Here is an 18203-nt window from a genome sequence, read left to right on the forward strand (position 1 = left end):
CATTGGTGTATAACCGAATACAAGTGCCTATAGCCACTCACTTCTAGGTCCAGCATTGGTGTATAACCGAACACAAGTGCCTATAGCCATTCAGTTTTAGGGACAGCATTGGTGTACAACCAAATAAAAGTGCCTACAGCCATTCACTTCTAGGGCCAGCATTGGTGTATAACCGAATACACGTGCCTACAGCCATTCACTTCTAGTGCCAGCTATACGTGCCACCAGTGCCTCCCAGGGTGCAGAAAAGTAATGCTGGCACTTTACCCTAGCTTGTTTTCTCAGCCTCAAACTGTGCATGTGCATGAGGCCTCATGGAAATGTCCAGTGCTGATAAATTGTGGCTTCGCGGCTATAGCACCGGTATCTCATTGGGCTTCAAAACATATAAAAACTGTTGAATGCAGTCCATGAAAAGGTGTAAGAAGGCACACATGAGTTCTACAAAATCTAATAGACTGTCCAGCAATGAACTGAAGTTAGTCCCTTCAGGCTCTACTGACCTGCTGTGTTGCCAACCTACCACATAGAAATTTACTGACACGATACCCAAAAACTTACTGGCACTCACTTACCTACTCACGTTTAGCTGCATTTCATTTATTTTTTTGACCATTTAACCACTTGACCACTGGGCACTTAAACCCCCTTCCTAACCAGACCAATTTTCAGCTTTTGGTGCTTCCACAATTTGAATGACAATTACTCAGTCATGCAACACTGTACCCAAATGACATTTTTTGTCCTTTTTTTCACACAAATAGAGCTTTCTTTTGGTGGTATTTAACCACTGCTGGGTTTTTTATTTTTTTCACTATAAATCAAAAAAGACTGCAAATTCGGAAAAAAAAAAAAAATCTTTCTTTCTTTTAAAATTTATGCAGAGTATTGGCAGAGTATTGGCGAGTATTGGCAGAGTATTGGCAAAGTATTGCAGAGTAATGCACAGTGTTGCAGAGTATTGGCAGAGTATTGTACAGTGTTGCACAGTATGGGCAGAGTACTGCAGATTATTGACACTGAGCAGCGCTGTGGGCACTACACATCCAGCCCACAGCGCTGCTGCCATCTCTCACCCTCTCCCCTCTCACTGTACCGATCGGTACAGTGAGGGGAGGGAGGAACCAGGGTCAGTTGGTCACGGATGGGAGGACGTCCATGGATGGCCTCCCAGAATAAGCCGACCGCACTGTAGCCATCTTTTGGCTATGGCCCGGTCGGCATGTGGTTAAGAAAAAAATAAATACTTCTAAACGCAAATGCGGGTAAATGCAGCATGTAAACGCAGCAAAACTGACGTTTCTAAACGTCAATTACTATCTGTCAAGTTAAATCATTCAGGAGAGGTTGTAAAATGTCCCGTGTACATTAAGCCTAAATACTCATTAATGTTATAGGTGCTTGACAAAGCGCAGGAGCGCGAAACATGTAAGCAGGAGAGTCGGCATAGCAACCTTCCCCTTCACAGCCTTCCACGTGACAAGCCTCTCATGTGATCCACAGCCGTTCGGACAAGCGGCGCTGCAAGCAGTGCAGCGTTCTCTAAGCTGCCTATGTGTACAGCTGATATCATCTGGTGACTAAGCTTGATCCTTACCACCCAGCGTGCAGCATTACACCTCTGCCTCCAAGCCGAACGCTTCAGATGGAGCTGAAATAAACACCTCCCCCTCGGTCATCAGACTGGACTCATCAGCTCTGCAGCCCATTGAACACCTATGAAGTGAGTGTCCCTAGGAACGTTGTTCCATTCGTTTACACTGACTTTTCATACAACGCTCTGGGTTCTTTCAGATGATCGATTGCATTCATTAGGCATTCGATAGCTGTGCACATTGGTCTTTGGTTTTCACCTTTCCAAAGTTTTAATTGAGAGATCTGAGGAGCTTTTCATTATCAAACATCTGTCCATTTTATGATTGGTGTTTTTTATGTGTTTTAGATCCTGCAGGGATCAGATGTCTGTGTTCATTGTTTACATTTAATAAATGACATTTTAAAGTCTTTTTCACATCAATCTACTAGTCCCTTTGATGCGCTGCTTTTGATCGTTTTTTCTGCTGCATATATATTCTGAGACATGTGGTAGCATAACAGAGCTGTATACTCTGTTTTCAGGACAGGGTTCTAAACTCTCTAACCAACTAGATTGGGAGTCAGCTCTGGGGGAGACTATAGATGAGGATGCCTGGTTCTGGTGGTCGATCATGGTGCACAGGCAAGGCCGTCTTTAAGGCAGGGCAAAAGGGGCAGCTGCCCTGGGCCCTGTCATTGTTGTGGGTCCCAAAGCAGCTGCCTTGAAGTTTTAGTACTGTGCCGTGTCCCGATATCTCAGTGTGAAGTGCTGTTACTAATGCTGCCCAGCTCTGCCCCATTGTTGTGTACAGATGACTCACCTGCAGACCTTGTGTTTACATGTAAATAACCATCAATCATATGTAAATAATGGCAGCAGTCATATGTAAATAGCAGCAGCATTCATATCTAAATAGCTGAGGTCGGCTGCATTTATATGTAAATAAAGGCGGCATTCATTTGTATATCATGCCCCCCTGCAGTGAGGAGAAGATGTGCTGTAACCTATAGCAACCAATCAGTGAGCAGTATTACTTTACAGTAATCTCTAGCAACCAATCAACAAGCAGAAATCATGTGCTGTAACCTCTAGCAACTAATCAGTGAGCCTTAATGTGTGCTGTAACCCATAGCAACCAGTCAGTAAGCTGTAATGATATACTGTAACCTTTGGCAACCAATCACAATCACTGCCTGATAGGATACAGTAAACTTATTTTATGTCTAGCTGCTATTTATTTTATGTCTCAGAGCAGTTGGAGAGCGAAATTGCATGGCGAGGGGAGAGCCCAAGAAATTTTTTTGCCCATGGTTCAGTCAATATTAAAGATGGCCTTGTGCACAGGGGAATATTAAATACTTCCCTGGTGGAGGCTAATTATAGGGTATTGTCACAATGGTATCTTGTATCCACAAGGCTGGCAAAAAATTTACCTAGATGCATCCGCTCTCTGTTTCAGGGGCTGCGGTCAGGAAGGAAGTATGCTCCACATTTGGTGGACATGCCCAAAAGTAAAACAGTACTGGACAATAATATTCAACCTGGTATATTCAGTGACCATATTGAATATTCCTAAAAATGTTAAGACGGCACTATTTTCTGACCTATCAAGTGAGTTACCTAAAAATCTTAGGACTCTTGCCTTCTTTATCTTACTGGCAGCTAAGATTACCATAATGAAAAACAAAATCTCATGATTAGGGATGAGCCAAACAGACAAAAAATTTTTGTGCGAACATGTGAACACCATTAAAGTCTATGGAACACGAACGTGAAAAATCAAAAGTGTTAATTTTAAAGGCTTATATGCAAGTTATTGCCATAAAAAGTGTATGGGGACCCAGGTACTGCCCCAGGGGACATGTATCAATGCAAAAAAGTTTTTAATATGGACGTTTTTTGAGGAGCAGTGATTTTAATAATGCTTAAAGTTAAACAATAAAAATGAAATATTCCTTTAAATAGTGTGCCTGGGAGCCCCCCCCCCTAGTCTGCCTGTAAAGTAGCACATCTTTCCTATGTTTATAACAGTACCACAGAAAAATGTAATTTCTAAAGGAAAAAATGTAATTGAAACTTGCTTACAGCTGTAATGTATTGTCGGCTCTCGCCAATATACACAAAAAATCATTGAAAATGGCATGCCCCCCCCCCCCCCCTTGGGTCTTGTATGGATATTAGAGGAACTCCAAGATAAAAATGTAAAAAAATGGCATCGGGATCCCCCAAAAATCCATACCAGACCCTTATCCGAACATGCAACCTGGCAGGACACAGGAAAAGGGGGTCAGAGAGCACCCCTCCCCTGAACAGTACCAGGCCACAAGACCTCAACATATATATATATATATATATATATATATATATATATATATATATATATATACATATATACACTAGGCTGAATATAGAGTCTACACTGAATATCTAGTCTATGCTAAATGCAGAGTATATATACTGTATATATACTAGACTGTGTATATATATATACATATATCAAATACACTGCTACTAACTAACCTGCCTAATCTAGCTCAATCTATCTCAGTCCACACACTACACACAGCCGCTATGTAAGCAGCCTTAGGGCTCTTTTACATGGACGTGTCGATCGCTCTGTCGATCCCCGCTGAGCAGGCAGATGGCAGGTCGGTCTCTGCACACTGCGCATGGACAGACCTGTCAGAGCGCCGCTCTCCTCTATGGGGGGTCGAATTAGGATGGACCGCCGAGTCCGTCTTCACCCGACCCAATCCGCAGACGGATGGAAAAATAGGTTTTTCCTCCATCACACTTTTTCGTATCGGAACGGGTCAGATGTCAGCAGACATGTCACCGCTGACATCCGTCCCTCCATAGAGGCTTATGGAGTGTCCGTTCAGGTCCACCAAAAAAACTGACAGGCAGACCTGAATGGATCATCCGTGTGAAAGGGGCCTTATATAGTGTGAGGCATGGACTTAATCCCCCTGAGCCATGATTGGCCAATTACGGCTCTCTCAGCAGAGCGCACTGTGATTGGCCAAAGCATGCAGGTCAGGTGCATGCTTTGGCCAATCATCATGCAGCAATGCACTGCATTGCATTATGGGGTGTTTCGCAGTGCTTGAATTTCTCGTGAACCCCCCATATGTTCAGTTTGTCTTAGAACAAATGAACCCGCGATGTTTGAGTCAAATTTACGTTCGACTCGAACCGCAACCTCATCCCTAGTCATGATCAATGAGAAATTAGCTAGTATCCTTTGTGACTAACAACATCTCTTTGAAAAAGTCTGGAACCCCTAGAGTCGAAATGAGTCTCCAGACCATGCATTTATATGTTTTTACCTATTCCCCTTGGGCGCAGACGGCTGTAGACGGTAGTGGTATTGTTTTATCGCAACAAGAATGTGTTGCTTTCACTGTAACACCATGGTTTAATATGTACTTGTACTATGTTGTACCTCATTGGAAAGAAAGAAAAAAAAAATGCTACAAATTTCATATGGTTATGGCGCTGACTGCGCAATTGTCATTCAGAGTGCGACAGCGCTGAAAGCTGAAAATTAGCCTGCACAGGAAGTGCGGGGGGGGGGGGGGGGGGTTGTGCTCGGTATTCAAGTGGTTAAAATTACAAACACCTTAAAGAGGAAGTAAACCCTGATGGGTTTACTTCCTCTTTTTTTCCCTGCAAAGGTAAAGCATAATGGACTACTATGCATCGCATAGTAGCTCATTATGTGTCACTTACCTGACACAGGAGCCAGCGAAGTCGCCGCTGATCCCTGTAGTCCGCCGCGTCCATCTTGCTGGTGGCGTCTCGCAGCTCCGACCAATGACAGCGGCGCAACCGCGATGACGTCACTCCCGCGCATGCGCACGGGAGTCGCGCCTCGCAGCTCCGCCGCTGTCATACGGCGAAGCCGCGATGACGTCACTCCCGCGCATGCGCACGGGAGTCGACAAATTTGGCAAATCCATTCTTGGATTTGCCGCATTTAGTGCGCCTGCGCGCCGCTGTCTACGGCGCATGCGCCGTAGACAGCGGTGCCCATTTTCGGGCAAATATCTCCTAAACCATATAGGTTTAGGAGATATTGCTTGGACCTACAGGTAAGCCTTAATCTAGGCTTACCTATAGGTCCAAGTTGTTTGGAAGGGTTTACTTCCTCTTTAAGATCAAAACACAGCTGCTTAAAAGCAGGCCTGGTTCACACTTTAGCATTTTAACATACATGTCGCAATGCAAAAAAATATATATGTGTAATAGGAACACCTTGAACCAATGTGCTCACACAGATCTGTGTGTTGTGTTGTGGTGCATTTTTAAAATTGTGACATGTCCATTTTTCTATGCATTTTCTGGCCCATTGAAGGCTATATGAACACACCTTTCTTCAATACCCTCTTATCAATAAAATATAATATACTGTACACTCAATGGAGAATGATGTCTAACTTCCAGAATAAACAAACAATGTAACTAAACACTAATAAAAAGAATGGTAACATAATAACTTCAGGGACCCACTTGGCTATGAGAAGAAGTATAAAAAGGCAACATTTGTTTTCTAGATTTGGATAGAGTGGTTAGAACCCCTGCTGGTTGTCATTATGGGGAGATGGTAGTGTGCTGCCCATTGTTTTCAATGCGGCTGTACACACGGGCATGCAACATGCAATAAAAAAATAATACAGCAATCTGAGTTGCTGGTCAGAATTTTACGTACACACATGCATTAAATGTTAATTTGAAAAGGTTAAAATTCCATTCTGAGCGCTAGAATTTATTTTACTCGTTCACACGCAAAACACACAAATACATGCAAAATGAATGCAAGACGTTTTGACCAGGGATACCGATGTTCAGAAATCAGTACCCTATAAGCAGCTACAGCAAACAGTCTATTTTGTTCCTTTTAGGATAAAGGTTTTCTATAAATAAATAAAAAGCTGACCATCGTAAGCACCCCTGCCAGTGGTAAATGGTTTGTGTCTACCCTCTAACTGCTAATTTGTCTAGCCATTTGGTTCAGTTTGCCCCTGTTCACAGCGGTGCGACTTATGCAATTTGACAGTTCAAAATCGCATGAAAAGTTGATCCTATTTGTGCTTGTGGAACCATTAAAACCAATGCGACTTTGACTTGCACCAATTTGAAAAAAGGTTCCTGCACTAATTTGTGGTGATTTCATGTGCGATTTGCCTTTACATCTGTGTATGAAATAGCACAGATGTCAGCAAGCCACACATGAAATCACGCTGACCGGTGGCTTTCAAATCACGTTGAAGTAGCGCAAAGCTGCATTCAGTGTTAACCAGAGCTTAGTGGTTGTAAACCCTGTTACACCACTTGTACCTACAGACGAGCCTATAATAAGGCTTACCTGTAGGTACTGTAAATATCTCCTAAATCTGTACAGTTTAGGGGGTATTTACCATATACGCTTGCGCCAACGTCATCAAACAAGAAACGGGCCCTCTCATGCATTTCCACAGCGGCCGTGCCGTGAGCGGCAGCTCCCATGCACATGCGTGGGAGTGACGTCATCGCGTCTCCGGCCAATCACAGAGCTGGAGCCTGGGAGACATGTCGCCGGTCACAGTGGTTTTACGAGGACTACTGCAACAGCTCTGATCTAAGGTAAGTATTTCATAATGAGCTAGTATGCAATGCATACTAGCTCATTATGCCTTTGTCTGAGGCTGGATTCACACCTACGCATTTTTAGCGCTTTTTGCATTTTTCAGATTTGCACTACAGAACGTGTTCCATAGGAAACCATGTTAAATGGGCTGTAGTGCAAATCTGCAAAATGCAAAAAGCACCAAAACTACATAGGTGTGAATCCAGCCTAACAGGGCTTTTTTTTTTGGTGGGGGGGGGGGGGGGGGGGGGGTTTACAACCGCTTTAAAGTTGAAAAATATCAGACAAAGTCAGATCACCCAGTAAACATAAGGCTGCTTTCACACTGCAGCGGGAGCGGCGTCGGCGGTAAAGTGCCGCTATTTTTAGCGGCGCTTTACCATCGTTTTAGCGGCGGTGTGTGGGCGCTAGCGGGGTGGTTTTAACCCCCGCTAGCGGCCGAAAAGGGGTTAAACCCGCCCGCAAAGCGCCACTGCAGCGGCGCTTTGCCGGCGGTATTGCCGCGCTGTCCCATTGATTTCAATGGGTAGGAGCGGTTTAGGAGCGGTGAATACACCGCTCCAAAGATGTGGCTAGCAGGACTTTTTTCACTGTCCTGCCAGCACACCGCTCCAGTGTGAAAGCCCTCCGGCTTTCACACTGGAGTGAAAGGGGCCGGTTTTTTTCAGGCGCTACACGGGCGCTATTTTTAGCGCTGTAACCATTGAATACCGCCCCAGTGTGAAAGCAGCCTTAGGTACTTCAGCCCCACCAGGCTCTTGCTAAGAAACCAACCCGTATGTGGCCTTCTTCTGAAGAGTCCTCCCCGGGATAGCTACGAAGTTACTGGGCCTCTCCAACTACGGGAGACAGCACTGGACCACCTTGGAATCCTTCTTTAGTTTCCTTGCCTCGGGCTAGCCAGCCCCGAGACAATAAGTCGGGTGGATCCGCAACCCAGGCCATAGCCTTCCTGGGTGCTGGTCAGGAGGACCAGGACCATGGAGTCAGAACATCCTTCTGGACCGGAACAACGTGACATCCACATCTTAAGTACACCACTCCTTCACCGCTGCAAAGATGCGGCTAGCAGGACTTTTTTCACCGTCCTGCCAGAGCATCGCTCCAGTGTGAAAGCCCTCCGGCTTTCACACTGGAGTTAAAGGGGCCGGTTTTTTTCAGGCGTTACACAGGCGCTATTTTTAGCGCTGTAACGCCTGAATACCGCCCCAGTGTGAAAGCAGCCTTAAAGAAAAAAAGCTATGACCAGGGCTTGTTCACACTAAAATAAAGCAGATCTCTACAAGGGCATGTAAAAGCAAATGTTTTCTATATGCCATGATCATACATAAAGGGGTTGCTCTAGTAAAACTAAAAAGAAAACAAATGCAGCCGTCACATCTAAGAATTGGTAAGCTGCAATATACCAGTTTACACCATAAAAACGCATTCCAGATGTGTTTCAGATGCTTTTCTGAATGCGTGTTTCTGATGCGTTCCAGTGCGTTTTTGATGCAGTCCAGTGCATTTTATTCCCCTCTTTTTTTTATTAACTTTAAATAGGGACATCTGTGTTCCAGTGTAAATTTTTTGTGCATTTGGATGCGTTTCAGTGCATTTTTGATGTGTTTTACAGCGTTCCAGTACACTCAAGTGAGGAAAAAATGCAGCATGTTCTACTTTATTTTCTGGAACTGCAAGCACTCGTGTGAACTATGCCATTGAAAACCATACAACCTACTTTCCATGCATTTTTGATGCAGAAAGAAAATGCACTGGACTACATGTGGTGTGAACTGGTCTTTAAATACACTTCGGAGGTTGATTTACTAAAACTAGAGAGTGCAAAATCTGGAGCAGCTGTGAATGATAGCCAATCAGCTTCTAACTTCAACTTGTCCAAATAAGCTTTGAGAAAAACCTGGAAGCTGATTGGTTTCTATGCAGAGCTGCAACAGATTTTGCACTCTCCAGTTTTCGTAAATTGAACCCTATAGTGTATCTAATCCCAAAAACAAATTGTATGAATTTGCAGCTTAGCAATTCTTTTTTGTTTTCTTTTTAGTTTTAGTAAATCAACCCCTTTATGTATGAACAAATCACATAGAAAATATTTTGCGGAGATCGGCTTTATTTTAGAGTGAATGTGCCCTTAATTTTAGTAGAATTAGTAGTTGTAGTATGAAAAATATTTCATCAGACTTATTTGCATAATGACAGACATCAAGTATGGTATAATGAGACACCATATGCATTATAAAAAATAAAAATAAAAAAAAACTTAGATGAAGCTGCAAATAGTAAATATACCAGGTATAAACAACAAAAAAAAAGACATTATTTGTGATGAAAGTTGCTGGATGAGGAGTATGATCAATGATCCATTGTGAGTATATGAGCTGGCGCAGCGATCAGTGTGAGTATATGAGCTGGCATAACGATCCGTGTGGGTATATGAGCTGGCACAGCGATCAGTGTGGGTATATGAGCTGGCACAGCGATCAGTGTGGTAATATGAGCTGGCGCAACTTTCAGTGTGATTATATGAGCTGGCGCACCATTCAGTGTGAGTATGTGAGCTGGCGCAGCGATCAGTGTGGGTATGTGAGCTGGCGCAGCGATCAGTGTGGGTATGTGAGCTGGCGCAGCGATCAGTGTGAGTATGTGAGCTGACGCAGTGATCAGTGTGACTATATGAGCTGGCACAGTGATCAGTGTGGGTATGTGAGCTGGCACAGTGATCAGTGTGAGTATATGAGCTGGCGCAGCGATCAGTGTGGGTATGTGAGCTGGCGCAGCGATCAGTGTGGGTATGTGAGCTGGTGCAGTGATCAGTGTGGGTATGTGAGCTGGCGCAGCGATCAGTGTGAGTATGTGAGCTGACGCTGTGATCAGTGTGAGTATATGAGCTGGCACAGTGATCAGTGTGGGTATGTGAGCTGGCACAGCGATCGGTGTGAGTATATGAGTGGCACAACGATCAGTGTGAGTATATGAGCTGGCACAGCGATCAGTGTGGGTATATAAGCTGGTACAATGATCAGTGTGGGTATATGTGCTGGCGTAGCGATCAATGTGAGTATATGAGCTGGCACAGCAATCGGTGTGATTATATGAGCAGGCATAACGATCAGCGTGGGTATAAAATCTAGTGCAGCGATTCATGTGAGTATATGAGCTGGCACAGCGATCAGTGTGGGTATATGAGCTGGCACAGTGATCAGTGTGGGTATATGAGCTGGCACAGTGATCAGTGTGGGTATGTGAGCTGGCGCAGCGATCAGTGTGAGTATGTGAGCTGACGCAGTGATAAGTGTGACTATATGAGCTGGCACAGTGACCAGTGTGGGTATGTGAGCTGGCACAGTGATCAGTGTGAGTATGTGAGCTGGCGCAGCGATCAGTGTAGGTATGTGATCTGGCGACGCGATCAGTGTGAGTATGTGAGCAGGCGCAGCGATCAGTGTGGGTATGTGAGCTGGTGCAGTGATCAGTGTGGGTATGTGAGCTGGCGCAGCGATCAGTGTATGTGAGCTGACGCTGTGATCAGTGTGAGTATATGAGCTGGCACAGTGATCAGTGTGGGTATGTGAGCTGGCACAGCGATCAGTGTGAGTATATGAGCTGGCACAGTGATCAGTGTGGTTATATGAGCTGGCACAGCGATCGGTGTGAGTATATGAGTGGCACAATGATCAGTGTGAGTATATGAGCTGGCACAGCTATCAGTGTGGGTATATGAGCTGGCACAACGATCAGTGTGGGTATATGTACTGGCGTAGCGATCAATGTGAGTATATGAGCTGGCACAGCAATCGGTGTGATTATATGAGCTGGCATAACGATAAGCGTGGGTATAAAATCTAGCGCAGCGATTCGTGAGAGTATATGAGCTGGTACAGCGATCAGTGTGGGTATATGAGCTGGCACAGTGATCAGTGTGGGTATATGAGCTGGCACAGCGATCACTGTGGGTTTATGAGCTGGCACAGCGATCAGTGTGGTAATATGAGCTGGTGCAACAATCAGTGTGACTATGTGATCTGGCACAACGATCAGTGTGGGTATATGTGCTGGCGTAGCGATCAATGTGAGTATATGAGCTGGTGCAGTAATCAGTGTGATTATATGAGCTGGTGCAGCAATCAGTGTGATTATATGAGCTGGCATAACGATCAGTGTGGGTATAAAATCTAGCGCAGCAATCAGTGTGATTATATGAGCTGGCACAGCGATCAGTGTGGGTATATGAGCTGGCGCAGTGATCAGCGTTGTAATATGAGCTGGCGCAACTTTCAGTGTGAGTATGTGAGCTGGCGCAGAGATCAGTGTGGGTATGTGAGCTGGCGCAGCGATCAGTGTGAGTATGTGAGCTGGCGCAGCGATCAGTGTGGGTATATGAGCTGGCACAGCGATCACTGTGGGTATATGGGCTGGCACAGCGATCAGTGTTGTAATATGAGCTGGCGCAACTTTCAGTGTGAGTATGTGAGCTGGCGCAGAGATCAGTGTGGGTATGTGAGCTGGCGCAGCGATCAGTGTGAGTATGTGAGCTGGCGCAGCGATCAGTGTGGGTATGTGAGCTGGCGCTGTGATCAGTGTGAGTATATGAGCTGGCACAGTGGTCACTGTGGGTATGTGAGCTGGCACAGCGATCAGTGTGAGTATATGAGCTGGCACAGTGATCAGTGTGGTTATATGAGCTGGCGCAGCGATCGGTGTGAGTATATGAGTGGCACAAGGATCAGCGTGAGTATATGAGCTGGCACAGCGATCAGTGTGGGTATATGAGCTGGCACAACGATCAGTGTGAGTATATGTGCTGGCGTAGCGATCAATGTGAGTATATGAGCTGGCGCAGCAATCAGTGTGATTATATGAGCTGGCATAACGATCAGTGTGGGTATAAAATCTAGTGCAGCGATCAGTGTGGGTATATGAGCTGGCACAGTGATCAGTGTGAGTATAAGAGCTGGCACAGCGATCGGTGTGGGTATATGAGCTGGCACAGCGATTACTGTGGGTTTATGAGCTGGCACAGCGATCAGTGTGGTAATATGAGCTAGCGCAACGATCAGTGTGACTATGTGAGCTGGCACAATGATCAGTGTGGGTATATGTGCTGGCGTAGCGATCAATGTGAGTATATGAGCTGGTGCAGCAATCAGTGCGATTATATGAGCTGGCATAACGATCAGTGTGAGTATAAAATGTAGCGCAGCGATCAGTGTGGGTATATGAGCTGGCGCAGTGATCAGCGTGAGTATGTGAGCTGGCGCAGCGATCAGTGTGGGTATATGAGCTGGCACAGCGATCACTGCTGGTATATGAGCTGGCACAGCGATCAGTGTGGTAATATGAGCTGGCGCAACTTTCAGTGTGAGTATGTGAGCTGGCGCAGCGATCAGTGTGGGTATGTGAGCTGGCGCAGCGATCAGTGTTAGTATGTGAGCTGGCGCAGCGATCAGTGTGGGTATGTGAGCTGGCGCTGTGATCAGTGTGAGTATATGAGCTGGCACAGTGGTCACTGTGGGTATGTGAGCTGGCACAGCGATCAGTGTGACTATATGAGCTGGCACAGTGATCAGTGTGGTTATATGAGCTGGCGCAGCGATCGGTGTGAGTATATGAGCTGGCACAACGATCAGTGTGGGTATATGTGCTGGCGTAGCGATCAATGTGAGTATATGAGCTGGCGCAGCAATCGGTGTGATTATATGAGCTGGCATAACGATCAGTGTGGGTATAAAATCTAGTGCAGTGATCAGTGTGAGTATATGAGCTGGCACAGTGATCAGCGTGAGTATGTGAGCTGGCGCAGCGATCAGTGTGGGTATATGAGCTGGCACAGCGATCAGTGTGGTAATATGAGCTGGCGCAACTTTCAGTGTGAGTATATGAGCTGGCGCACCGATCAGTGTGAGTATATGAGCTGGCGCACCGATCAAAGTGAGTATGTGAGCTGACACAGCAATCAACGTGGGTATGTGAGCTGGCACAGCGATCAGTGTATGTGAGCTGGTGCAGCGATGAGTGTGGGTATGTGAGCTGGCGCAGCGATCAGTGTGGGTATGTGAGCTGGCGCAGCGATCAGTGTGGGTATGTGAGCTGGCGCACCGATCAATGTGAGTATGTGAGCTGACGCAGCAATCAACGTGGGTATGTGAGCTGGCGCAGCGATCAGTGTATGTGAGCTGGTGCAGCGATGAGTGTGGGTATGTGAGCTGGCGCAGCGATCAGTGTGGGTATGTGAGCTGGCGCAGCGATCAGTGTGGGTATGTGAGCTGGCATAACGATCCGTGTGGGTATGTGAGCTGGCGCAGCGATCAGTGTGAGTATGTGAGCTGACGCAGTAATCAGTGTGAGTATATGAGCTGGCACAGTGATCAGTGTGGGTATGTGAGCTGGCGCAGCGATCAGTGTGAGTATGTGAGCTGGCACAGTGATCAGTGTGGGTATGTGAGCTGGCGCAGCGATCAGTGTGAGTATGTGAGCTGGCACAGTGATCAGTGTGAGTATATGAGCTGGCATAATGATCAGTGTGAGTATATGTGCTGGCACAGCAATCAGTATAAGTATATGTGCTGGCACAGCGGCGATCAGTGTAAGCATATGTGCTGGCACAGCGATCAGTGTAAGCATATGTGCTGGCACAGCGATCAGTGTAAGTATATGAGCTGGCACAGCGATCAGTGTGAGTATATGTGCTGGCATAGCGATCGATGTAAGTATATGTGCTGGCACAGCGATCGGTGTAAGTATATGAGCTGGCACAGCGATCAGTGTGAGTATGTTATGAGCTATCACAGTGTGTAGTGGTCGTGCAGCTGAGCTGTCACTTAGCAGAGTGTAGCCCCGCCCCCTCCCAAGCAGCCCCATATGTGCGATCACACAGCAGCGATCTATGGAGATCAGACTGCCAGGGAGGTTGCCAAGTCCACTTTTCCCTGAGCCTGGTATGAGTGCGGAGCAGACAAGTGCTGAACTGGATGTCATCTGGTCCTCCCCTCCAGCAGGAGTTGCTGGAAGTTGTATGCACGGTGGTAATGACAAGTCCCACACAGGACAGAGCCTGTCCCCTCCACTCCCCCTATCACCCCCTCCCCGCAGTCATCGGACCCTGCTACTCACCGGGCTCCCCGCTCTGGGCACAGTGATCAGAGCGGGCTGCCAGGGCCCTGGAAGGAGCTAGCAGCTGTCATTGGGCCGGCCAGGAGGCGGAGAACCGAGCAACAAGTGATGATGATGATGAGGACTAACTACTCCCCCTCTGACTGGGAGGTGTGTACTGTGTATGGGCTACACACTGCTCCCTGTGTATGGGACACACTACACCCTGTGTTTGGGGACACACACTACACCCTGTGTATGGAGACACACTGCTCCCTGTGTATGGGGACACACTACACCCTGTGTATGGGGACACACTGCTCCCTGTGTATGGGGACACAATGCTCCCTGTGTATGGGACACACTACACCCTGTGTTTGGGGACACACACTACACCCTGTGTATAGGGACACACACTACACCCTGTGTATGGGGACACACTGCTCCCTGTGTAAGGGGACACACTACACCCTGTGTATGGGGACACACTGCTCCCTGTGTATGGGGACACACTACACCCTGTGTATGGGGACACACTGCTCCCTGTGTATGGGGACACACTACACCCTGTGTATGGGGACACAATGCTCCCTGTGTATGGGGACACAATGCTCCCTGTATATGGGGACACACACTACACCCTGTGTATGGGGACGCACTACACCCTGTGTATGGGGACACACTACACCCTGTGTATGGGGACACACTACACCCTGTGTATGGGGACACACACTACACCCTGTGTATGGGGACACACTACACCCTGTGTATGGGGACACACTACACCCTGTGTATGGGGACACACTACACCCTGTGTATGGGGACACACACTACACCCTGTGTATGGGGACACACTACATCCTGTGTATGGGGACACACTGCTCCCTGTGTATGGGGACACACTACACCCTGTGTATGGGGACACGCTACTCCCTGTGTTTGGGGACACACTACACCCTGTGTATGGGGACACACCGCTCCCTGTGTATGGGGACACACCACACCCTGTGTATGGGGACACACACTACACCCTGTGTATGGGGACACACTACACCCTGTGTATGGGGACACACACTACACCCTGTGTATGGGGACACACTACACCCTGTGTATAAGGGACACACTACACCCTGTGTATGGGGACACACACTGCACCCTGTGTATGGGGACACACTACACCCTGTGTATGGGGACACACACTACACCCTGTGTATGGGGACACACTACACCCTGTGTATGGGGACACACTGCTCCCTGTGTATGGGGACACACTACACCCTGTGTATGGGCTACACACTACACCCTGTGTATGGGGACACACACTACACCCTGTGTATGGGGACACACTACTCCTTGTGTATGGACTACACACTACACCCTGTGTATGGGGACACACACTACACCCTGTGTATGGGCTACACACTACACCCTGTGTTTGGGGACACCCTCTATAAACTATGTATAGAGACACACTACACCCTGTGTTTGAGGACACACACTACACGCTATGTACGGGCTACACACTACACCCTGTGTTTGAGGACACACACTACAAGCTATGTACGGGCTACACATTACACCCTGTGTTTGGGGACACCCACTATACACTATGTATAGAGACACACTATACCCTGTGTTTGAGGACACACATTACACACTATTAGGGATGAGCCGAACACCCCCCGGTTCGGTTCGCACCAGAACTTTCGAACGGACCCCAAATTCGAACGAACTTTAGAACCCCATTGAAGTCTATGTGACTCGAACGTTCGAAATTAAAAGTGCTAATTTTAACGGCTAATTTGCAAGATACTGTCCTAAAAAGGGTTTGGTGACCTGGCTCCTGCCCCAGGGGACATGGGTCAATGCCTAAAATGTTTTTAAAAATGGCCGTTTTGGCGGGAGCACTGATTTTAATGATGATTAAAGTGACAAAAAATATATTCCTTTAAATATGGTGCCTGGGGGGTGTCTGTAGGATGCCTGTGAAGTGCCACGTGTTCCCCGTGTTTAGAACAGTCCCTGCACAAAATGACATTAAACAGAAATAACATCATTGAAAACTGCTTGCGGTTTTAATGTTATATCTGGTTCCTGCAATATGGTTGAAAATCATTGAGAAAAATGGCATGGGTAGCCCTCCCTGCCCATTACCAGCCCCTTTGGGTCTTGTATGCATATTAAGGGGAACCCAGTACCCATATTAAAAAAAGGAAATGCGTGTGGCCCCCAGGCCCTATATACTCAGAACAGCAGTATACAGGCGGTGCAAACAAGACAGGGACTGTGTAGGTTTGTTGTGTTAAGTTGAATCTGTTTGTAATTTTCAACTGGTACATTTTTAAAGTGTAGCTCCAGTCAAAAAAACATTTTTTAAGCTTTTTGGAAAACATAGGGAAGGGTTATCACCCCTGTATAATTTGTTTTGTCGTCCATCTTTTTTCATCTCACTTGCTGTTGTCTCCTTCCGTTTGCAAGTAGGAGATGTTTGTAAGTTGGATGTTTGAAAGTAGGGGCCTGCCCTATATGCTCTGCAGAAATGGCGGAACAAGGTGTTGGTTTTGCCACAGCATTGTAAGCCCTCAAAGTGACTCTTGGTGGGCGCTGGAGCGCCCTGCTGTGAACGATTATATCAAGAATTGTAATTACATGCCATTGTTGAACAGTGGTAGAAAAATTGACCTTTGGTGGTTGTGGTGCTGGTGCCACAACACTATAAGTCCTCACAGTTACTCTGGGTGGGCACAGGAACGGGCCCTCCTGTGAAATATTATATCAAGAATTGTAATTACATGTCCCTGTTAAACAGGGGCAGAAAAATTGGGCCTTAGGCACTGGTGCAGGTGCAACCACACTGCAACCTCTCCCATATACTCTAGTTTTATTGCAGGAATTAGCCCTGCTGCAAAGCATTGCATCAAAAATTGTACTTAAACGCCCCTGTTAAACAGGGGCAGAAAAATTGGGCCTTAGGCACTGGTGCTGGTGCCACCACACTGCAACCTCTCCCATATACTCTAGTTTTATTGCAGGAATTAGCCCTGCTGCAAAGCATTGCATCAAAAATTGTACTTAAACGCCCCTGTTAAACAGGGGCAGAAAAATTGGGCCCTAGGCACTGGTGCTGGTGCCACCACACTGCAACCTCTCCCATATACTCTAGTTTTATTGCAGGAATTAGCCCTGCTGCAAAGCATTGCTTTAAAAATTGTAATTAAACGCCCCTGTTAAACAGGGGCAGAAAATTTGGGCTGATGGCATCACCCAGAACCAGAAATGTTCTTCCAACATATCAGCGGAGGAGGAAGAGGATAGACAATCAACATAACAGGACAGTCACTCAGCATCAGCATAGGCAGTCTTGAAGGGATGTGATATTTCAAAAAAAAAATATTCGGTTACATCAGCTTCAGGTGCTTGGTAGCTGTGGGTGATCCAAGACTGATTCATCTTGATGAAGGTCAGTCGATCAACTGATTTGGTGGACAGGCGCACCCTGTGATCGGTAACAAAGCCACCAGCAGCACTGAAGGTGCGGTCCGAAAGAACGCTGGATGCAGGACAGGCCAGTAGCTCAATTGCATACTGTGCAAGCTCTGGCCAGTGATCCATCCTCAAGACCCAGTAAGCCAGAGGATTTTGGGTGGGAAAGGTGTCCAAGTCTGACCTTGCCCCTAGGTATTCCTGCACCATGTAAATCAGACGCTGGCGATGGGTGCTGGAACCGATCATACCTTGGGGCTGCGGACTAAAAAATTGTCTGAAAGCATCAGTCAGACGGCCACCTTCTCCACTGCTCCTTCTGACCGATGCCTCAGGACCACGTTGTCCAGGACCAGGAGTTTGTAACCTCCCAGTCTCTGGGAACGCGTTGCACAGACCTTTCTGCAAGGCCTCCCGGAGATGTCT

At 46.8% G+C, this 18203-nt stretch overlaps 1 protein-coding gene across 1 annotated transcript in view; it reads right to left on the reverse strand.

The window, feature by feature from the left end:
- The window catches only part of SLC26A2 (solute carrier family 26 member 2), a 78955-nt gene extending 64505 nt beyond the window's left edge, over positions 1–14450 (reverse strand). The window contains exon 1 of the mRNA XM_077472694.1: positions 14316–14450. The gene's annotated coding sequence lies outside the window, so the exon portion shown is untranslated. The remainder of the gene's footprint in view (positions 1–14315) is intronic.
- Positions 14451–18203: the final 3753 nt, after the last annotated feature.

Source organism: Lithobates pipiens, unplaced genomic scaffold, assembly GCF_037356315.1.
Source record: "Lithobates pipiens isolate NorthernLeopardFrog02 unplaced genomic scaffold, aLitPip1_a1.2 Scaffold_8, whole genome shotgun sequence".
Lineage (NCBI taxonomy): Eukaryota > Metazoa > Chordata > Amphibia > Anura > Ranidae > Lithobates > Lithobates pipiens.